At 33.4% G+C, this 24,804-nt stretch overlaps 4 pseudogenes; all 4 read right to left on the bottom strand.

The window, feature by feature from the left end:
* Positions 1-8,998: 8,998 nt before the first annotated feature.
* Positions 8,999-9,715, bottom strand: LOC149549986 (phosphatidylglycerophosphate phosphatase PTPMT2 pseudogene; annotated as a pseudogene).
* A 53-nt stretch (positions 9,716-9,768) lies between these two features.
* On the bottom strand, positions 9,769-10,508 carry LOC149549985 (beta-1,6-galactosyltransferase GALT31A pseudogene; annotated as a pseudogene).
* Positions 10,509-14,529: 4,021 nt separating this feature from the next.
* Positions 14,530-15,246, bottom strand: LOC149549984 (phosphatidylglycerophosphate phosphatase PTPMT1 pseudogene; annotated as a pseudogene).
* Positions 15,247-15,299: 53 nt separating this feature from the next.
* LOC149549983 (beta-1,6-galactosyltransferase GALT31A pseudogene) lies at positions 15,300-16,035 on the bottom strand (annotated as a pseudogene).
* Between the last annotated feature and the right edge of the window lie 8,769 nt (positions 16,036-24,804).

The raw sequence follows: 24,804 nt of genomic DNA, 5'->3' as shown, positions 1-24,804 counted from the left end.
AGAGTTCTTCCTTCCACCACTCAAATGGACTCTAAATGACTGAACTCCTGGAATTAACTTCCTTCACTCACCACTCTTTCCTTCCATGAATTTTTATTGCACCCAACACCCCATTCTATGCCCCATTCAAACACTTATTTGCTGATTTCATTACCTAGCCGGGTATGCAAACTCACATAGGGCCTCTTGGAAAAAACAACAAACCTCTACAAAACAAGACAAAAATACATATTTACGTTTTTTATACAGTCTAGTACTTGATTCCAAAAGGCCATCATGGTTCCACCATTGGAATTCAAGTTATAGAGATTTCTTTGCTGATTGTTGTGTACAGACCAGCGAACTGGGAACTTTAAAAAGATTTTTCAAACTAGTAATGAAACTGATCAAAAAAAACTCCTAATATTTACCAAAGAATCTACATTCCATACACTATAAAATCACATGAAAACAGCAACCCTATCAATCCATTAAAGGTGTGGATGAAGGGTGAAATCAGAAAACTGTCATCAAAATGCTCAGTTTTCTCTTCATTCCAATGCCAAAATTCATACAAAAGCATATGCCAACCCTCAAACTAACTTGGATTGGTCTTAAATACCTCTTACCCATGTGAATCAACAGATCCCATAGGTTTCCAACTGATTCTTGAAGCCCTTATAAAGTTTTAGCACTTTTTGTCAATGTTGTCAAGCAACTTTGCAAAGTTGCAAAGTTGCCAAGTGCAACTTTTGCACTATTGTGCATTTAATGGATCCATGACCTCAAACATGGTTAAATGAACCTATTTCCATGTAATTACAACTTTTAACATATTTTCCATGTTTCCCATCCTCCTGGGGTCTTGGTCAGTGTTTGACCATTCTAGGCTCTAACAAGCAATTTAAGCAATTTTGCCAACATAGAAGCAACTTGGAAACTCAAACACAACAAAAACCTATTTACAAACACAACTCACAAACTTGGGCCTTTATCCCATATCCCTTATTCATGTGGTCTAGCCAAGACCACTACAAGCCAAAAACGATTTAGGAAACTTGGCATATTTCCTAGGTGCTCCTGCACCATTCACTAAGGTATTTGAAGTTCTCCCATGACTTGGCCTACAAACACTCCATTTGTGCATCTCTATGGATGTGCCTTGATTGTAGTTTAAAACATGTGATTGTAGAGGATAGGTATTACACTCCAAAGGCTCATATTTCACATGGACACCTCTCTTGGCCACAACTCTATCAAATGGTTCCCATGCTTAGTTGTGGCTTCACCTTTGAAATTGTGGATGCTACTAGCATTCTTGTTAAACAATTGGTGTATGTTTTTTTGTGCTTTTAGTGGAATCATATAATTCTACTACCCGCTCAGTGAGTGATGTGTCAAGTTGTGCTTTCTTACATCAAACTTCACCTATGTTCTCAACATGCCATGATATTAGAGTAGCACAATTATAACCTTTGACCATGCTATCAGCTATCAATGGTGACACATGGCTTATTTCTAAAATAGCTTGAGTTACATATGTGTCTAATCTATAATTAACCACCCTCAATGCTCTCAAGCCACATAAATGAGCACTCATCGATACATCTTTGACTTTTGATAGGATTCAATTAATGTTTCCTCTTAAACTTATGAGGTGTTAATCACATTGCAACTTCATCCCATTCTTAGAACACCTTGCTATCATCCTCCTAGTGACCAAGCATCATAATTATGTTCAATTCAAAAATTGATGTATTATCTCCAATTTGAATTGGATAATATTTTATATGAATCCTTCATGGGTTTACACCTCATAATGCCCTTTGGATATTTGTGGAGCATATCTGGTCCCATAGAAATTAAATTAAGATCATATTCTTTTAATGCTTCAAGTATGTGATATAGTCTCACATTATAACCCACCAAGAAGATATATTATCAAATTTAAACTTTGAATCTTAGACTTACCAATCATCAATTTGAAAACAATCTACCTTTGATAATTTGGGTTTTCAACTAGTCCAGGTGTCTAAACTTGAATCTAGATCTGAGTTGTGATGAACTTTGAGTCATCAAGCTCTTGAATCTGCATTGAACCTTAACATGAAAGTTTGATTTTGAGAACACATATTTATGTTTGGAAAATTAGACTACACATCTATACTAATAAGTTTGAGCTCTGAACTTTAATTTTGTAGACTAAAGCTTTAACTCAAACTTGAAGTTGAAGTTGAAGTTGAAACCTTTCATTCAAGTTTGAGTTCAACTTAATACGGGTAAGTTGCACCTTGGAATATATTGACAATTCAGCCTTCTACAAACCAATCTTGAAGTTGAAGTAGAATTTAAGGTTTTGAATTTGATGGTCCAACTTCAACATATCTTCACAACTCTATGTTCTTCATAGGTCATAGTTCATAAACTATTATTAGCAATTAAAAACCAACCAAAATTTACTTTAGGGAGTTGACTTGAAAGTTTAGAATGCTGGTGTTAAAAGCAGGGTAATAATTGACTCTAACTGGGGATGCAGGTTGTAAGGGATGGAAAGAATCTAGTAATCTATGGTTGATACCAATGTCTAGCCATTGGGAAAAAAAGTCATGGGAGACAAAGAATGGGAGCTGCTTGCAGAGAGAGAGAACAAGGGGAAAATGTCAAAAAAAAACAAAGCAACCAACAAAAAAACACTCAAACAACTACACTAAACACCACCAAAAATGGAGAGTTGGAAGATTTAAAAATTTAGATAGGCGAGAAGAACTCACCATAGGACCAAAGGTGAGGAAAAGCTTACATAAAGCCATTTACTAGTTGTAAGAAGAAAGAACCCTTTCAAAATAATGAATTGAATTGGCATGACACAATCCAACACCACCTCCATTTGGAAAACTCACCTTCTTAAAATCTCAAACTAATCATGCATAGGAACCTTATCCACTAATTGTAATGTCCAAAGAGCCACATTTCATTATAAAATTCTAAGTTTTCCCGAGCATCCTGTGAAGAATTTCCAAGTTCCTTTCCAATAGAACTTGTTCAAAAATTTTCAAAGCATGAATTATGTTATTTTCAACACACATACTCTTGCTATCGGCACTAACAAGAGGCTTTTTAGAATTGAAAACACCCTCAAGATAGGAGTGAGCTTTTTCAAGCATAGGGTCAACCTCGGTAAAGATAAGTCTATCATCCTTTGTTGTTAATAAGTTTGAGAGCTCTTTATCTAAAACAATGGAACTAGAAAGGATTCTACCTTGAGTTTTCATGAGAGAAATTCCTTCTTTGTTTCCCAGGAGAAAGTGAGACAACACCTCTTTTATTTGAGATAATGTCTTTACTAAAATCTTCCATGGTCTTGGTGGATTTTTTTGTAGTACACTTGCTCTAGCATTCTCCATGTCAAAGGGAAATAAATGGTCTTTCCCACTTGAAGGTGATTCTTGCATTTGGAAAATAGGATTTCCTCTAACAACGACATCTTCATGGAACATAGTTGGAAGGTATAGTGGGTTAAGCTCATTCCAAGTCCACTTATCATCCAACTCTTCAAATTTTGATTTTTTCTCACTTGTTGATCTATCAATTATTTGGAGAGTATCTTCTTTACCTGAGCATGTGAGAGGTTCTCCCATTTGGGAACCTTTGTTGTCATGAGTGAGTGTGATTGCCTCTATTTCATGAAGATTTCCCAGTTGGGGTCTAACCTTAGGCTTTAAATCAGCATCCAAACACCTCATAGAAGTGTAGAAGTCCTCTTAAGAAGAAGAAAAATGAAATAAAAAGGCTTCATATTCTACCTCTCCATCACCTTGAAAGATTCCTTTCATTCCTTCCTCATTAATCTTTCCTTTTTCATACTAATCTAACATGATTTCCTAATTAGTGATGATGGTTGAAACTACATTAGGAAATTCAATAGAAGAAGATTCAAAGATTGGGTGAGAGGTATCCATTAGTATGGTTGCATTCAACTCATCTTCAGCCGACTCTTTCTCTATAAGGGGTGTACTTAGATCATCTGATTGGGAATGATCTTTATTGTCCTCAATGTGTGAACAATAGCTCACTATTATATTAGAAGGATTTTTTTCTTTGGGTGTGACTTCTTGAGAATCCTCATCATCATATTCAACATGTAAGTGATATAACCCCATTGTATGGTGAGAATTTCTTTCAGATAAAGGAGGTATTACAAAATATTTTGCACCAAAAACTATCATAATTTGACAATCTAAAATAGAGGGTGTTGGTTTTACTATTTTGAAGACTAGCCTTTTCATCCTAGGATTTGCCTTTAGATGATGTTGTTGTTCATATAGGAAAACTCTTTTCTGTGAAGGCTTATCACTTTTATGTTCATCTTTTAATTTCAAATCTAGACTTGAGACTTTTGCAATGTTGTCTTGTTGAAAAAAACTAGATAAAAATAATCATCTTCAATTTTAATAGCCTCTTTCTTAGCAATTTCAAGGTCATGTATCTTACTCCTTTTGAGATGAAATCTGACTTCTAGATGTAATGCTACAATAAAGATTGATAATAAGTTAGCTTGGCTAGGTTGGTCAACTTGTGGAATTTTTGTCAAGGTCCGATTGGACCTATCCATGAAGCTTCTTATCTCTTCATCCTCTTCTTTCTAATTTTTGAAGATTTGGTATAATAAGGATCCCACATTGATTGTTGGTTTCAATCTTGTAAAAAATTTACTTTCTAGCACACACCAACTAGTTATGCACCCATCTTCCAAATGCTGAAGCCAAACAAAAATATCATCAATAAGAGATTTAACAAATAGATGAACATACACATCTTCTTCTACAACATCAAGAATCCCACAGGCTATATTGAAAGCTTGAATGTGATTGTCCAGATCTTGATTGTTTCTTCTAACACACTCAAGAAAATATTTCTTTGATCTGATGGGTATGAGTGTGAAATGGGTTAGACCAAAAGGACCAAAATGTAGCTACCATGATTGAGTCACAAGAAAGGCCATGTTTGTACTAGACTTCTTTTACCAAAAAGGTTAGAATCACCAACCTCTGTCCTCAAGGAGGTAACCTCCAAATATCCAAGAAAATAAAGCACTAGAACTTTGCTTTCTTTCCCCACTAGAGTCACCAAAAATTGTTAGTAAATAGTTTTGTACTTTAGATAGAAATGCAAATAATGAATCAATATGCTTCAAAGAAGAACAAAATTCACTAACAAATGGATAGATTATCATTTTATTGATAATATTCCTCTAAATTTAGAGGTATAGCTCCCTCATAAAAGATATTCAATGAATGTGATATTTAGTTATGTCTTTAACTTGAAGACACTAAGGCTTTTCTGACATTTATCCAATGATATGGAATAAATGTGATTATTAGATTGCTAAGTTCATAATGAGAGAAAAACTAGCAAACAACCATAGTACTATTTATAAAGTCTTTCAAATTACAAAAGAGAGAGGGAGAAAGCTATAAATATCTTTATGCAAAAGCATGAATACATAACTACAAAATTATGTATATCACATTCAATGTAGTAATAAAGGATTGCATCTAAAATAAAAATAAAAGGACTTAGAATCTGTCCAAATTAGAAATACAAATGTGCATGTCCTCAAGGTCAAACACACATATATCCCTCTTTATTTTAGAAGCATGATAAAACAACAATAGTATTTCTCTATCCCCCTATTACAATCAATCTGCATAAGACAAAGCTCCTTCCCCTATCACAAAATATAACTATCTTCTCCCCTGTTGTAGCAATAGTAGAACTTCTAGACTAGAAAAAAGGAACCCCCAACTCATCATTTTGTGGTCTATTTATCTTTTCCTTCTAATAATTCTATTTTAGTTTGAATAACTATTTTTGAAACTGCTCGCATCTCCAAATATTTACCCACTTGCTCTGTCTTCATATGATCTTTAAATAGTTACATATTCCATTATCTATTATTGAGGAAGAGTAATGTATTTAGGGTAAACATGATGTTTAATAAAAAACTATGATATTTCTTACTTTCCCCCAAGTTTTTGCTTATAGACACCTATCTAATTTATGGGCTCCACCTCCCCACATGACATTTTGTCAAACTAATTACTTGCTTGGACATTTGGTTGAACAATTCATAACATATATTCTCATCTTGATAAGATAGTAATAGATAATCACTGACCAATTCAAATTCAAAGGGGTGACTTCTATATATATTTTTTGACACCTTAGGATGTCTCTCTACATGATGCTTGTATCTTGAAATAACAAGTTTGGTTTCCTCAATAATGTCATGCTCATATTTGTCAGAGGATATAAGAATCATGGAGAAAACAAGTGTTGCGTTGTAATGTCACATAGTGAGTATAAACTTATGCTTTGTTGCTAACATAAAATGACAAGTCAAATGTCATTTAACCCAAGTGCAACTTGGAGATTCAGGCACCTTTGAAAGATTTATGCTAAATGTTTGAGAGTGTTAGGGTGCTTCAAGAGGATGAACTAGAGCACAAAGAGTGCAAAATCATCTAACATTTCCTGAGTCACTCTATGTCGAAGGTTAGCTTAGTGGATTCCATTGAGTGTTTGAAGATCTTTATTTACCCACTGTTGTAAAAAATGAATGTGACTTGTGATCTTTGTGAATTGAGTGCATGCTTTCCCATTCTTTAAAAACCTTATTGCTTGTGCAAATAAATGCTTGGAAAGAAGAAGTCTCTGAGTTTGAAACTAAAGATTAGGGTCAATTTGGAATTCAAATGCTCAGTATTCAACTCTTTCACTAAGGTATCTAAAGTTCTCCCATGGATTTTCCTACAAACATTCCATTTGTGCATCTTTGTGGATGTGCCTTAATTGTAGTTTAAAACATGCGATTGTAGAGGATAGGTATTACACTCCAAAGGCTCATATTTCACATGGACATCTCTCCTCGCTACAACTATATCAAATGGTTCCCATGCATAGTTGTGGCTTCACCTTTGAAATTGTTGATGCTACTAGAATTCTTGTCAAATAATTGGTGTATGTCATACTGTGATTTTTAGTGGAATCACCCAATTTTACTACCCACTCATTGAGTGATGAGTTGAGTTGTTCTTTCTTCACTCAAACTTCACCTATGCTCCTAACACACCATGATTTTGAAACCACTTGTGCTTATTCCATGTATTTACTAGGATCTTGATAACAATATTCAATTATCATTCCCGATCATATCATGAGGAGTTGATTTTATAATCATGCAGGTTTTCGCATTTCAAGATATCAGAGAAGCTAGATTGTAACCTTCACCCATGCTATCAGCTATCAATGGTGACACATGGCTTATTTTTAAAATAGCTTGAGTTACATACATGTCCATTCTATAATTAACCACCCTCAATGCTCTCTAGCCACATAATTGAGTCATTAATCGATACATCTTTGACTTTTGATAGGATTCAAGTCATGTTTCTTCTAAAACTTATGAGGTGTCAATCACATTGCAACTTCATCCCATTCTTAGAAAACCTTTCTGTCATCCTCCTAGTGATTGAGCCTCTTTATTACGTTCAATTCAAACATTGTTGTTTTATCTCCAATTTGAATTGAATAATATTTTATATGAATCCTATTGGTAAATAGATTGGTTCTTTTCAATTTAACTCTCAATTACCCAAATTTGAAAGAACGATTCGATACTGACAGTTGGATAATCTATCATAAGGTTGATAGATTTTTTCTAAATTGAAAGGTAAAACTCCCTTATCAAATGATATTCAATGATTTTTCTTGTTCCTAAACTAATTGGGCATGTTCTTAACCTAAGAACAGAAGAGGAAAAACCAAGCTACCCCCAAACTAAACTAACTCAGGTAGTCAATTCAACCATAAACCTAGCCAACTCCAAGAACCCACACTTCATATGACTTCCCAGCATTGGTAATATAGAAATGAATACTATAAATGTAAATGAAATGAAACTGAAAAGAAAAGAAGATTAAATTTCCTAATTTTTGAAACAAGAATAGTTGAAAATACTCTGATCTACAACCCATATGTCATTTGACTCAAGATGTAAGAAAGTGTTCAAAATTGAATACAACCATGATCTGATTGATTATAATAAAAAAATTAATAAGAAAATTCTCCAATTTATCTTAAAACCTCTTTTGTATTGAACACCACAAATAAGAATACTCTGACTTTATTTTCTCACAAACCTTTTACCAAATCAATTACAAAAATCAGAATATAAAATTCCTTAAATACAAAAAATGAAATGCATAAACTATTCTCTCTCCCCCTACTCTAGCAATAACTCCTCTTGCCGAAAAGAAGACCCCCTTCCCATAAAAACATGACAATAAAATAATCTCCTTCACAACCATTCAGTTCCCCCATCGCGACCTTTGGTTCCATAATTTTTTCTTTCTAATTCTCCTTTTCCTATTTGTCTTTTTAAATTCTTTGTTTATCTTGATCAATCATGTCTTCTCAGAAGCCAAAATTGGTCTCTAAAGGTTCCCTTTCTTTTGTCAATGAAAATCATCTTTGTCAGTTTCCATAACTAGTTCTTTAAAACTACCCTCTCAATTCCCCTGATTTAATAAACATATAAAAATCAATTGACAAATGTTGCCTGCTAAGCATCACTTGTTCTCTATTAAGTGGGTGGCATGATAAACATTCTGTTAGGCTTTTCTCGAGAGGGTGGAGGTTAATAATGCTCTCATACCCAAGCATTTCATAAATTGATATGTAATATTATTGCTACTATTATACTAACAATTCATTAATCAATAAAAATTTATGATCATAGAGATCTTTGCTATCGAGCTACATCATTTACAAAGTTGATCAATGTTGTCCTCCTCAATTTTGCATATTATTATGTGAGCCTCACAAGTTTGAAGAGATATGGAGACCAACCATATCGAATATATCCTATTTTACTACTTGTCTTCAATCATTTCACTAATCCACATTGAGAAGAGGATATGGAGTTGCTTATGAATTCTTACATAATGATATAAATAGTTTAATCAAGAAAGGTTTCAAATCTCAGTCTTTTTGATTTTACATACACATATGCATCAAAAGGATCCATTCCTTTGTGTGCTACCAGATATCATAGAACAATAGTTGTACTACAACCTTGACCATCTTTACAATGGACATAGGTTGTTTTTCCCATTATCACGTGCTCATGAATAAATTATATAGCCTAACAAATATCTTCAAATGATGGAGCAAAAAGATAATCTCTAGTGGGAGTTTTTAGGTGCTTGATGTCTTCATCCTAGAACATAAAGGATGGCACAAAAGTTTCATATCACTAATTCAAAGTAACAACAAATTCTACACCTAGGTCTTTAAGATGATGCACATCTTTGTGAAATGGAACAACATCTAAAATGAGACACTAATCAATCTGATCCCACCATTAAAACTTTGGTTGAAGCTTATTATGGACAACATTATAAAAAAGTGTTGTATAGAACAATACTCAAGCTCCTACACCTACAAAAGCCCTCTTTGCAGTTGTCTCTACTCTTCCATCACTAACTTCATCTTCATGATTAGTGCCATCACAATGATCAACCTTACATTGAGACATGATAGGTTCAGCCTTTAAGATTCTTATTGCTGCCATCCTTTTTGTTATGAATTTGGAATGTTGTGCTAATTTTAAAATAAACAAGATTCTCTGTGATAAACTCTAGATTAATGTTGATCCAAATCTAGATGATAGCTATAAAGCCAACATGACTTTGTCCACTAGAAGTTGCTACAAATGTCTGTAATATATTAGAAAACTACACTCCAGACTGCTCCATCCCCTTCACCACAATTTTGATGTACATCTTTCATCCTTTCAACTAATTTATAGATGCCACTACAACTCCAATCAAAGGATGCCACACAAGCATTTCTAGCTTGAGCCTTCCATTCAAAATCAAGAGGAGTGCCACAACAAAGGCTTTGATCATCAATATGCTCAATATTTAGTCCAATAAACCATAATCCCAAGGAAACATCTTCATTGGCATATTTGTGGAGAATTGGAAGGTTGATGGGTGTATAGGTTGGAAAATCTTTGGAGATTACATATAATTGTCTAGTTGCATGCTTGAAATACTTATTTCCCTCCTCAAAAAATTTCTAATACTAAGGTTCATGGTATCTAGAACCTTTCTATGCAAGAACAGGTCCTGATTTCATATAGCCAATGTAAACATGTGGTTTTGAGTGGTGTCATGCTAGAGTTGTCCCAAGAATACCCAAATTAACACATACATCATCATCAATTTTAATATAGAAGTCAGCATCCCATTTTGACACTATTGTTGCAAAGTGTATCTATGTCTTGGTTGATAGCTTGTGATAACCTTCAACTTGGTTTAGCTTCATAAAGTCTCGATGTTGAGCATTCTCTACATCAATGGCACACTCTAAAATACCCCCTGGTGTTGCACTATGCCCAATCACATATCTATTATAGTGATTTTTTCTTATTCAATTTTTCAAAGCTTTTCCCCTTGAGGCATCCATGTTTCATGAACTAAGTTACATCCCTTATGACTAGTGAATGTAGTATTAATTCCAATAATAATAAAAGCTTCTTGCCATTCTTTTGATTTCTCACCAACTATCTTGATAAATTTTGGAGAGCCATTCAAGCTATTTTCTTGTGTTGCTCTAGCAACTACAAGCTCCATTTCTAATGTTGAGATTGTTTTATCAAGGGTCTTGATTGCATCATGAGTTTTTAATACTTGACTAAGTATATCCTTTGCCCAAATATTAGTTTCCTTAATTTTCTGCTCATAATCATTTACAAGTTCAAGGTGTTGTAGTTTATGTTCATTTTCAGCATAATAATCTATTTCTTTTCTTGAATCAGGAACAATCCATATCCTGCAATGCACTTGGTGACTGCCCTATAACGAAAAAAAATATTTTTAGCTTCTTTGATGGTGGAAAACTGGAGATGGACTACAACATCAGATTTTCCTCTTCTTTATTGTGATCACTATTTTGTGTCAATTGGTTCATGAATTGCATCGAAGATTCAATCTTGATGTTATAAACTCATGTCTTTCCATTATCAAGATCTTGCATTTTCTCTTTTTAGGTAGAAAATGAGATTTTGACTTCTCCATAGGCAAGATTTTACCTTCGAAGTTTATTTTCTACTTTTTTCTATTATAAGTGAAATTTGAATACATATCTATAGTAATTATCCTTTGATCATAAAATCCAGAAGCCTTTGATTGAAAACTAATATCAAATACACTTGATCTTGGAAACTACATTAATTCTAGGAATTCAAACCATGAGACTCAACTTTGAATTTTGAACTCCTCAAACTTAGAGAATTATTAATGTTGCATTTTGTGTCTTTCAACTAATTCAACTTCATGAGAATATTTTAGTAAAACTAGGTAACACATTAAGGGAAATTCTTTTCGTGGGAGGCAAATTTTAAAGTTAAAAAATGGTGTACTGAAAGTGCACCTATAGCTGGCTCTTAATGGGGATTACATGCTACAAAGTCCATAAATAATCTAGAATCTCTAATAGAAGACAAGTGCCTTATCCATTGGGCTATAGAGTTGAGCCAAGAAGAGGGTAAAAATAGAGTTTCTTGCCAGGAGGGCAAAGGGGAGCAAGGTAAAACCAAAACTGGGAAAGCGAATAGAAACACAACAACGCAAGGAAAGACTAAACTAGACAAGCCAAAATTTGGAAAGAAAAACATATTTACAAATAGGTGAGGAAACCTCACCAAAAGGAGGGGAGCATAATGAAACTCATACATGGCCATTAACAGGTTGAGAAAAGAAGGAACCATTCCAGAACAACACATGGTGTCCTAGTGAAGTAATCCATCTCAGCTATAATTTAATGACCCCATCAGAACTAAAAATCAATTGAAAAAAATTAAGAAATCTTGTAGACAAGATATTATACCCAAAGAGCCATGTTTCATCATAGAATTCAAATTTTTCTTTATCCTTTTGCATGGAAGATTCAAAATCATTCCCAAACTCAAGTTGAAAAGAACATTTCTAAAATATCTCCAAAGAAAATACTTTTTTATCTTTATCATTTAAATTCTTGGTACTGTCATAATTTGGAGGACATTCGGCATACTTGACAACCTCAAATTTTGAGCAAGCATCTCTAATTTTAGGATAAACCTTGATTGAGATAACTTCCTTATCCTCGTTACAAATTAAATCTAAAAAATTTCTATCCAAAATAGAAACATGGAATAATGAATCAAAACCTAAAGCTATTGAAGGAGCATCCCATTCTTCAATAATCAGTAAAAGCTAAGAGATAACCTCCTCTTTACAAGATAATGTGTTTTTTGAAGTCATGGATGGTATCAACTACTATAACCTTTTAACTTCTTCATTCTCAACCATAGTTTCATCTTGAAACTTAAAGGAAGAGTTAGAAAAAGATGAACCTTCATCTATTTGACATGGTGGAATTTTATTAAAGCATACTATTGGAACCGATATATCTTGAATATTGCTTTCTATTAACATAGGATCAAACTTCAAATTGAAACTTCCTTTATTCTCAAAACAATTGACTTTTTCCTCATTTGAACAATTAGGCTGAAAATGTAAATTATAAAAACATCCATCATTACTTACTTGAAGGTCATCTTGTATATGTTGTTCTTCTTCTTGTTCATGTGACACATGTAATGAGATGATATTGGGATCCTCATTTTTAGCTGGCTGAAGATCTTGAGATGCATGTTCTTGTTTCTTGAGTTCTTGTACAGGATGTTTCTTCTTGATGAGGAAAAAGTTGTAGGAAGCCTTCAACCAATTCACACTTCTCACTATGTCTTTTATAACTTATTCAATTGGGTTTTTGAATCCTAGGATAAAGATAAAGATGTCTAAAACATCTTCATCTCTTGCTGGCATCTAATCTTTTAAATTTTTTGAATATTTCAAGAAATATTATTCAACAGAGCCACCAAACTCCATCCTAGGGAAGGTACCTCAAATTTTGAGAAAGAAAGCACTAAATTGCTTGACCACAAAATTCTAAGAATTAAAAATAGAGTCACCAATCTCCAAGTAGTAGAGATACAAATAAATTGATGAAGTAAAACTTAACACTAATCTTCTATTCTACTTCCCTAGTAGAGTCGCCAAAAATTTGTTGGTAAATAGATTGGTCCTTTTCAATTTAACTCTCAATTGCCCAAATATGAAAGAATGATATGATACTGATAGTTGGATAATTTATCATCAGGTTGATAGATTTCCTATGAATTGAAAGGTAGAGCTCCCTTATCAAATGATATTCAATGTATTTTCTTGTTCCTAAACTAATTGGGTACATTCTTAACCTGAGAACAAAAGAGCAAAAACCAAGCTAGCCTCAAACTGAACCAACTCAGGTAGTGAATTCAACCCTAAACCTAGCCAACTCCAAGAACCCACACTTCATATGACTTCCCAACATTGGTAATGTAGAAATGAATACTATAAATGTAAATGCAATGAAACTGAAAAGAAAAGAAGATAAAACATCCTAATCTTTGCAACAGGAATAGTTCAAAATACTCTAATCTACAACCCATTTTTCATTTGACTGAAGATGTAAGAAAGTGTTCAAAATTTAATACAGCCATGCTCTGATTGATTACAATCAAAAAATTAATAACCAAACACTCTGATTTAGAATAAAACCTCTTTTGTATTGAACACCACAAATAAAAATACTCTGATTTTATTTGCTCACAATCCTTTTGCCAAATTAATTTAAAAAATTAGAATATAAAATCCCCTAAATACACAAAATGAAATGCATAAACTATTGCCAAAAAGAAGACCCCCTTTCTGGAAAAACATGACAATAAAATAATCTCCTTCATAACCATTCGGTTCTCCCATGGTGACCTCTGGTTCTATAACTATTTCTTTCTAATTCTCCTCTTCCTATTTTTCTTTTAAGAGTCTCTATTTATCTTGATCAATCATGTCTTCTTAGCTACCAAAATTGGTCTCTAAAGGTTCCCCTTCTTTTGTCAATAAAAATCATTTTTGTCAGTTTCCATAACTAGTTCTTTAAAATTACCCTCTCAATTCCCCTAATTTAATAAACATATAAAAATCAATTGACAAATTTCACCTGTTAAGTATCATTTGTTCTCTATTAAGTAGGTGGCATGATAAACACTCTATTAGGCTTTGTTGAAGAGGGTGGAGGTTCATAATGCTCTCATACCCAAGCATTTCATAAATTGATATGTAATATTATTGCTACTATTATACTGACAATTCATTCATCAATTCAAATTTATGATCATAGAGATCTTTGCTATCAGGCTACATCCTTTACAAAGTCGATCAATGTTGTCCTCCTCAATTTTTCACATTATTATGTTAGCATCACAAGTTTGATGAGATATGAATACCAACCATATTGAATATATCCCATTTTACTACTTTTGTTTAGTCATTTCACTAATCCACGCCAAGAAGAGGATATGGAGTTGGTTATGAATTCTTACATAATGATGAAAATGGTTTAATCAAGAAAGGTTGCAACTCTCATTCTTTTTGATTTAACATATGCATATGCATCAATAGGATCCATTCCTTTGTGTGATTCTAGATATCATAGAACAATAGTTGTACTACAACCTTAGCCAGCTTTATAATGGACATAGGTTGTTTTTCTCATTATCACATGCTCATGAATAAATTCTACAGCTTGAAAAATATCTTCAAATAATGGTGCAAAAAGATAATCTCTAGTGGGAATTTTCATGTTCTTGACACATTCATCCTAGTACATAGAGGATGGCACCAAAGTTTCATATGGCTCATTCAAAGTAACAATAGCTTCTACACCCAGGTCTTTAAGATAATGAACATCTTTGCAAAATGGTACAACACCTAAAATGAGACCCTAATCAATCTAATCCCACCATCGAAACTTTGGTTGAAGCTTATTATAGAAAACATTATATAAAAGTGTTGGGTAGAATAGTACTCAAGCTCCTACAGCTACAAAATCCCTCTTCACAATTTTCTCTACTCTTCCATCACTAACTTCATCTTAATGATTAGTGCCATTACAATGATCAACATTACATTGAGACTAGATATGTCCTGCCTTTAAGATTCTTATCGCTACCATCATTTTTGTTATGAATTTGGAACGTTGTGCTAATTTTAAAATAAACAAGATTCTCTATGATAAAATTTGGATTAATGTTGATCCAAATCTAGATGATAGCCTTAAAGCCAACACAACTTTGTCCACCAGAAGTTGCTACAAACATCTGGAATATATTAGAAAACTACACTCCAGACTGCTCCATCCCCTTCACCACAATGTTGATGCACATATTTCATCCTTTCAACTGATTTATAGATGCCACTACAACTCCAATCAAATGATGCCACACAAGCATTTACAGCTTGAGCCTTCCATTCACTTTCTGGAGGAGTGCCACAACAAAGGCTTTGATCATCAATATGCTCAACATTTAGTATAGTAAACCATGATCCCAAGGAAGCATCTTCATTGGAATATTTGTTGAGAATTGGAAGGTTGATGGATATATATGTTGCCAAATATTTTGAGATTACGTATAACTATCTAGTTGCATGCTTGAAATACTTATTTCCCTCCTCACCAAATTTACAGTATTCAGGTCCACAGTATTTGGCACCTTTCTGTGCAAGAACGAGTCTTGATTTCATACAGCCAATCTAAACATGTGGTTTTGAGTAGTTTCATGATAGAGTTGTCCCAATAATACCCAAATTAACATGTACATCATCATCAATTTTAATATAGAAGTTAGTATCCCATTTTGATACTGTTATTGCAAAGTATATCTATGTCTTCGTTGATAGCTCATGATAACCTTCAACATGGTTCAGCAAAGTGTCAATGTTGAACATCCTCTTCATCAATGGCACTATCTAAAATACCCCCTGGTGTTTTACTATGCCCAATCACAAATCTAATTATAATTTTTTTTTCTTGTTCGATCTACCAAAGATTTTCCCCTTGAGGCATCCATGTTTCATGAACTAAGTTGCATTGCTTATGACTACTGAATGCAGTATTAATTCAAATAACTAGAAAATCTTTTTGCCATTCTTCTGATTTCTCACCAACTATCTTGATAAATACTAGAGAGGCATTCAGGCTATTTGATTATGTAGCTCTAGCAGCTATCAGCTCCATTTCTAATGTTGAGATTGTTTTATCAAGGGTCTTGATTGCATCATGAGTTTTTGATACTTGACTAAGTATATCCTTCACCCAAATATTATTTTCCTTACCTTCTACTCACAATCATTTACAAGTTCAAGATGTTGTAGTTGATGTCCATTTTCAGCAAAAGAATCTATTTATTTTCTTGAATTAGGAACTATTCATATCCTGCAATGCACTTGGTGATTGCCCTATAGTGGAAAATTTATTTTTAGCTTCTCTCATGGCAAAAAACTGGAGATGGACTGTAACATTAGACTTTTCACTTCTTTATTTTGATCACTATTTTGTGTCAATTGGTTCATGAATTGCATTGAACATGCAATATTGATGTTATAAACTCATGCCTTTCCATTTGAAATCAAGATCTTGCATTTTCTCTTTTTAGGCAGAAAATGAAATTTTGACTTCTACATTGGTGGGATTTTACCTTCAGAGTTCATTTTTTTCTTTTTGCTATTATAAGTGAAATTTGAATACATATCTACAGTCATTATCCTTTGATCATAAAATCCAGAACCCTTTGATTGAAAATTGATATCAAACACACTTGATCTTGGAAACTGCATTAATTCTACGAATTAAAACCATGAGACTAAACTTTGAATTCTGAACTCCTCAAACTTAGAGAATTTGGAATGTTGCATTTTGGGTCTTCAAACCAATTAAACTTCATGAGAACATGTTAGTAAAACTAGGAAACACATTAAGGGAAATTCTTTTCATGATAGGCAAATTTTAAAGTTTAAAAATGGTGTACTGAAAGTGCACCTACAAATCCTCCATGGGTTTACACCTCATAATGTCCTTTGTATATTTATGGAGCATATTAGGTGCCATGTAAATTATATTAAGATCTTTATCTTTCAATACTTCAAGTATGTGACATAGTCTCACATTACAACCTACCAAGAAGATATATTATCAAATTTAAACTTGGAATCTTAGCCTTACCAATCATCAATTTGAAAACAATCTATCACCTTTTATAATTTGGCTTTTCAACCAGTCCTGGTGTCTAAAATTGAATCTAGATCTGACTAGTGATGAACTTTGAGTCATCATGCTCCTGAATCTGCATTGAACCTTAACATGAAAGCTTGATTCTGAGAACAAAGATTTATGTTTGGAAAATCAGACTGTACATCTATACTAATAAGTTTTAACTCTAAACTTTAATTTTGTAGACTAAAGCTTTAACTTGAACTTGAACTTGAAGTTGAAGTTGAAACCTTTGGTTCAAGTTTGAGTTCAACTTAATACAGGTATACTGCACATTGGAATATATTGACAATTTAGCCTTCTGTAAACCTGATCTTGAAGTCAAAGTAGAATTTGAGGTTTTGAATTTGATGGTTCAACTTCAACATATTTTCACAACTCTATTTTCTTCATAGGTCATAGTTCATAAAGTATTATCAGTAATTAAAAACCAACCAAAATTTACTTTAGGGAGTTGACTTGAAAGTTTAGAATGCTAGTGCTAAAAGTAGGGTAACAAGATTAGTGATATACATCTCAGAAACATAGACTATAACCATTTCTTATTGATGTACATAAAATAACATGAGATATTAGAGAAGATCACATCTCTCATTTGAGTAGTTTCATGAATACAACATCAAAAATCATACCAGTGTAGTCCTTGGAGTTGATTATGAAATTGGCCTAACACTACATACTTAAGTTGAAGGTGGTTAAAAGTTTAACTGGAAGGATTTTCTTGGACATATGGCTAGATAATATTGAAAACATATTCCACCTTGCTATTTCAAATCTGTTAGAAGATCACATATGACATAGTGGACAAGTGGTATATGGAGATTAAATGAGTAGTAAAAGACCAAGTGAAAGATAAATAATTTATCAATAAAACCCCAAGAAATGGGAAAGAAAGAAAGGTACACATGAGTTGAGGGTACATGAATGCTTATATAGGTTATAGTATCATTCTTTTGAGTACATTAATGGAGCTTCCTATGATAATTCATTTGGAGACTTGGATGGTCCACTTCATGGATAGAATCTAGAAGAGGGACCTTAAGATTGATTGGGATACTACCATCAGTTGTTCCCTAGATGGGAAAATTACTACAGTAAAGAAAGAAACATGGTTTTATATGATGTCATACATGGTCTACTTAGTGGTGGTGATAGTAGGGTGAAAAGGAGGAGATTTAATGCAAGGTGCTCCCCTTAATACCATAAACTCATAAAAAAGACAAACAAACAATAGCAAATGTGAGAAAAAAATTTGGACTTCCTATTTGCACCACAAATGGGGTATGAAAAAATTCACAAGTGCTCTATTCTAACCCACATGGACACCCTTAGTACAATAATTTGTAAGACAAGCTGCCATCTATCTCCCAGAGCTGTCCTAGACAATGTTTGAGCCTTTCTTGAATAGGTAGTTTTATACCACCCGAGAAGGTTCTAGATGCTCAAACTTAATACCTAGGGCCAAAAGACCCTAAAAACACATAAAGAGTCAGCCAAATACATTTTTGACAAATTATTTTTGAAATTATGATAACCCAACTTTGGAAGGCCATAACTCATGAACCATTGCTCCGATTGGCTATGATGACCACTTTTTAGAAATGCTAGCTTCTGATCTATAGTCCCAAAAAAATGATAACACCCTTCCATCAAGTTTTAGAAGCTCATTCAAGCACTATAAGGCCTCCAAAAATGATCATGAAGATTTTTCTACAAATGTTTCCACCAAAAATATGCAATAACATCTCTGATACTAATGCTTGAGCAACGAGATTTTTATGGTAAGCTTACAACTCTAAAATGAACCTTCCTATACAAAATGAGAACAATCTGAGCTTGTATGACAAGATTACTAAAAATAGCAAGCTCCCAGAAGTAGAAACCTCCTTGTCTACTAGTCTTTATTAAAATATAAGTCTAGAAATAAAAATAATTATGGGTGATGCAAGATTTCTCATACACCTAGGATGCTCCTACATCAAAATTGAAGAAGAAAAGTTTTGGTTCACCTCAGATTCTCAAAACCATTGCAAAGGTTGAGGAAGAATAGGAAGAGTTTGATACTAATAATCTCCCTCTTAATAAGAGGAAATGCTCAATATAAACCATTGAAGAGGAGAGGAGGAAAAATGAGACATAAAAAATCCCATGTACCCAAGATCAGCCCATCTAAATTAATGATATCACATATAAAAAACATGAGGGATGGACTAAGTCTACATTGGGAAATAGATTAGATATATTTTATTTGTCTGATATTGATTGGATTCTCATTGGGACACATATGGATAGAGAAATAAGGGATACATAGTGCTAAGAGCCATTAGGTGATGAATTAAGTATAATAAATCCTCTCTTAAAGTGCCCAATTGGCATACCTCCTCTTCCTGTCAAAAAGATAGAAATACCTCCTACAACTCTACCATAGTAGGAAGATGTGATAGTGCTCCCTCCCAAGATGAAAGAGAAAAGTTAGTATATTGCACAGGGAGAGTTATATGTACTTCATGTAGAGGAATATCTAGTATAGGTTCAAACAATTGAAATAGAGGAACAAAATCCTTTAGTAGTTCAATCATGTTTCTCCATTCCTACCACAATAGTGGTCACCTCAAGCGTGGAACAACCAAGGGTAGCATAGACCCCAAAAAGAATAGATAGAGGAAAGAAAATAGCACTTACAACACTTTTTTTGTATAATTAGTAAGTGTTTTTTATGCATACTACTTTGACATGGGTAACATGAGTAGTGGAGATCCACCAAAGGAGATATATACACAATTTGGAGGAAGGATATCAATTTTGACAAAATCCATGTAGACTATAGTTTGTCCCTTGGAAGAGCTATAGCAATTGGGTTTTGTCCCAAAGAATAGGAAGGATGACATGGTGGCACATATAGCTATTCATCTACTCCATGGAAATCTAGAAGCCATTACACCTTAAGATTATCAAATACAAGATGTATTGGAGAAGCCTACTAAGGAAACTGCTAAAGCATTGATGCCCTTGGGGCTTAATCCATTATTCCAAAATTTGGACTAGGGAAAATAATAGCTCTGAGTTTTGAGAAGATAGATGGCATCTTACGAGATTTTGTGAAAGTGGTGACAAATCTCATTGACTTGAATTATCCTAAGATTTATCTAATAACCACCCTCAAAAATTGAGTTACATCCTTGAAACCTAATGAATCATTTTTCGATGGTTGTAAGCAATGAAACCTTAGTTTTGAAAATCAATGAGTAGATAGTATAGAGGGAAAAAATAGTAAGTAAAGGAATGCATAAAGGTTGGCAACAATAGTGAACTATGATTTTGGGCTCATGGAGGAAGTATCAACCTCAATGAACAACTTAGAACCACTACAAATAATAAAAGATCAAAGATATTTAATGTTACCAAATTTTTATATGGGAGAGGAGATAGATAATATTGATAAGTGGATTAAGAAGATATTATCAATGAATAGGGTCTTGTTGGCTCTATAGGAGGACATCCAGGAGATATAAGCTAGAACTTACTCCAAAATTTTGTAGCTAGATAAGTATTATAGCATGACCACTATGGAGATTTTTAATGATGGAAATGGTAGTACACTACCATTGGGTATGTTTTGAAGTAGTTTCCTCTAAGGTTTATCTATGATGTATATTTAAATTCAAGGAGACACTGAAAGATTTGGACTCTAAAATAGATGAATTTATCGAAGTGAGACAAGAGGTCCAAAATTTTCATAGAAAACTGAGAGGAAGATATCAAGCCTTAGAATTATCAAAACATTAGGAGATTGCTACCACCATTAAAAGGTTCAAGGTGACACTATTGGAATAAATTATTCAATTGTATATTTCATTTTGTTTACACAAATTTCAGTATTAATTGAGCAATATAGAGTTTGTAGTATTAACCTTGTTATCTTAGTACTAACTAAGCAATCATGTTATGAAGACTATCTAGTACTAACCATGTGATGGAATGAACCTTCTTGCAATATTGAGAGAGTGTCAAGCATCAAAAGGGTTCAATATTGATTGAGTGGTTGGGAAATAAAGAAGCCATATTTGTCAAATGAGTGTTTAGTTCCAATGTTGAATGAGTGACATTAGATTGAAATTATAAAATGTTTTATTATTTGAGGCCAACAAATTGGATGCCTATTGTTGTTTTGAAATAGTTTACAAGCCAAAATTTCCTATGTTATGATATATAAGAAAGCTCATGTTTTGAGGGTAAGATGTGCAAATAGAAAAATATGATATAGATGGATATGTAAGTGAAGGCAAAGAGGAGCAAGCAACTATGGAAGTTAAGTTGCAAAGAAACATCTAATTTCAAAGGATCAAGAGGTAAACCTAGAATAGAGATCTAAATTAGAAAAGAAAGTTTCTTCATAAATTAGGTCAAATTATTGTTTCTTTGTAACCATTGTAGTAGTAAAGAAATCTCTTAAAAGAGTTGACTTAATAGTCATTTTGTATATCCTCTAACAACTAAACATTTCAAGATTGAAGTGTTTGAAGACCTCTAACTAGGACACTCCTAATAGGGTGATCTAAATCCTGTTACATGGTCATACATAATAATATGTTTTGTAAAAAATGTGGTTTTCTCCTAATAGGGCTTACTTCAGAAGAGTGAAAATTATTGTGACTAGTTGCAACATGTTTTTTCACAAATTGGGTTTCCACATTAAATTTTGGTGTCATCTATGTTCATGTTATTTAATTATGATTTATATTTATGCCAATAAGTTACTAAAGGATAAAATAGACTTATACATCTCAAGATTTATTTGTTAAATAAGCATCAACTATATTCTAGTGTTAACAAAGCTATTATGTATTGTATCATAAGTGGAAGTTTGTATACTTGACATCTAAGGGAGAAGGATTTGTTTTTTGGGTAACTGATTCACCTCTCCACTCTTAGTTACTCCTATTACATTTCCAATAGAAACAACCAAATATCATTTTGGTGTAGGGTCAACAATACTTGGATGCTGGATATTGAAATTTTGGGACTTAGAAAAATCATGCTAGTTTTTGACCCTATGATACCTTAAGGAGTGCAAGTTTTGGAGACAAATTTTGATCACTTGTAGTGGTGCTAATAGTTGATTACCAATTCCATTATTTGAGTGCTTCATGAACTAAAAATTCATTTTAGCAAAATTTCAACTAGTATAGACACATAGAGAAGGTCAAGTTTTAATTTATAGAAGTTGCAAAGACTCCAAAATCATGTAAAGTCTTCCTTCTTCTCATCTCCTTCTTCTTTGAAATTTTTTGAGTCATGTAAAGGTTCATGCACCATTTAATTCATAAAATAAAGAGAACATGCTTACTTAGTACCTAGTTAGGCATCTATTTATATATCATTTGCTTAAAATTAATATTTTTAGCATACTTTTTGCAAACAAAAATTGCTAGACCCAAGAATTTCATGAAGGATGGGGTTTCTTATAAATACAATGATGTAATATGCATTTGAGGATGACAATATTGTTGGAATTATTTAGAAGAACTGAGAGGAGGGTAGGGTGGGGGGGTGGGGGGTGGGTGGCAGGGGGGGGTGGTGTATGTGTATGAGTCAATTATCCAAGGTTTGAATGTATGAAGAAAACATTTTAGCACTTGATAGATTCCTAGCATTATACCCATATCATACATGCATCCATTAGATGATCAAATACCCATATCATTCTTGATGACATCATCATTTATTAAATTAATTAATTATTTAATTAATTTATTTATTTTTATGCCATTAAATCCCTTTATCTTAATTAAAAATATTTAATTAAGGAATCCCTCCCAAAAATGTTTAAATCTTATTTAAACATTATTTCCTTATTTATTAATTATTTAATTAATAAATTGACCAAAAAACCCAAAATAAATAAAATATTTATTTTTTGCCCAAAACTTGGCCAATTTTTTTAAGACCACTAACCTCTTCCAAAATCTTATAATCCTTCTTTAATTTTAATTAAAGGCTAATCCCATCATTTCCTACCCCTAATCCCAACTCAAAATATTTAATTAAGATTAAATATTAATCCTCATGTTTATTAAAAAAGTTTTAATAAATATCTCCTCAACCCAAAACCTTAAAATAAATAAAACTTTATTTATTTCCTAAAAATCTAATTTAACCTCATCCTAAGAAGTTCTAGACTCTTCTAGAAAGTCTTCATCCTCATCCTAGGAAATTCTAGACTATTCTAGAAAGTCTTTATCCTCATCTAAAGTCTAGACTCTTCTAGAAGATGTCTTTAAACCTAATCCTAATCCCCTCCTAACCTTGTCACATTCCCTAAACATGAGTTAAGAATTACTAACCCAAGCCAAAGTTAACAAATATCTCCTCCTTCACCCACCCTCATTAAATGCCATCCACTCGCCTATCCCTAAGCTAATCCTAGACCATCCTAATCCATCCTCTAATCATTTTCACAAGCCTAAGCAAGCTTAAAACCCTCTTAATCAAGCCCAAGTCAAAATTGCTCTCATCTCCCTCAAAATATCTCAACCATAAAACTTTATGAAGCCCACTAGGCCATAAATGACTCTTCCAAGCCCTTTTATTGCTCTTACAAGCCATTATGAGGGTCTTTATGAAGATTTTATCCCTTGACCCTCTTTTGTTGACTCATCCTTCCCCTTTCCTCCATCCTCTCACCATGTGACATGTGTCACTCCTTGATTGGCTGTAAGGAAGCACAATCCATGTGCTCTCTTCTCATGCAATATGAGCCCTCCATGAGCTTTTTCCCATCCTTGCATCTTAGCCCTCAATCCCTCAAGCCTCTTGCCTATAAATTGGATCCTTCCCCTTTGCAAAATAACACAATCCATGAAGTAAAGTCATAATGCCATTTTGAGAAGCCATTTTACATCAAAACCATACACTCACACCCAAATTCCAACTCCATTTGAAGCCCTTTTTGAAGAATAAGCTTGAGCATACATCCTATCTATTTAGACAAAGCTACTCAACAAGAGAGCTTCTCATTGAGAGAGCCCATTAATAGCTCATATTCTCAATTGAGAGTTCATCTTAGTCTATCTTGAAGTTTATGAATTTTGTTTAGTTTGTAGAAGCTTTATTTAAATTTGGTTTCTATTAGCATACTAACATTGCTCATATACATTTTGGCATGCCCGATGGGAAGAACAATGACCACACTTCATCCTATATAGACTATGGTAGCCTTATAGGTTGTATATCCAAGAAAGAGCCTTCCGTCAATGTTATCAATATCTAAAGACCAAACAATGAGTGTGTAGTCACCACTCGAAGAGCGCAATTTAACATCGTAGGCCCACCCGTTACACCAACATCATCAGCTCCATCAAAAAGCTAGTACAATATCTTGGAACACCTTGGGAACATGCCAGCCCAAATCTCCATTTTAGACCTTCTTTGCACTAGTCCTGTGTACAAGAACATCCTTGACAGTGCTCTCATAGAATCCCGTGTCCCTTCTGATATCAATCCTACTAATTTTCATAATCTTGTTGGACACCTCTCATCCTCATGTGCCCTATCGTTCAAACCCAC

This window comes from Cupressus sempervirens, chromosome 7 (assembly GCF_028749045.1).
Source record: "Cupressus sempervirens isolate cs-2001-9-10 chromosome 7, ASM2874904v1, whole genome shotgun sequence".
NCBI classification, from domain to species: Eukaryota; Viridiplantae; Streptophyta; class Pinopsida; order Cupressales; family Cupressaceae; genus Cupressus; species Cupressus sempervirens.
This window is presented reverse-complemented; position numbering and strand designations above follow the sequence as displayed.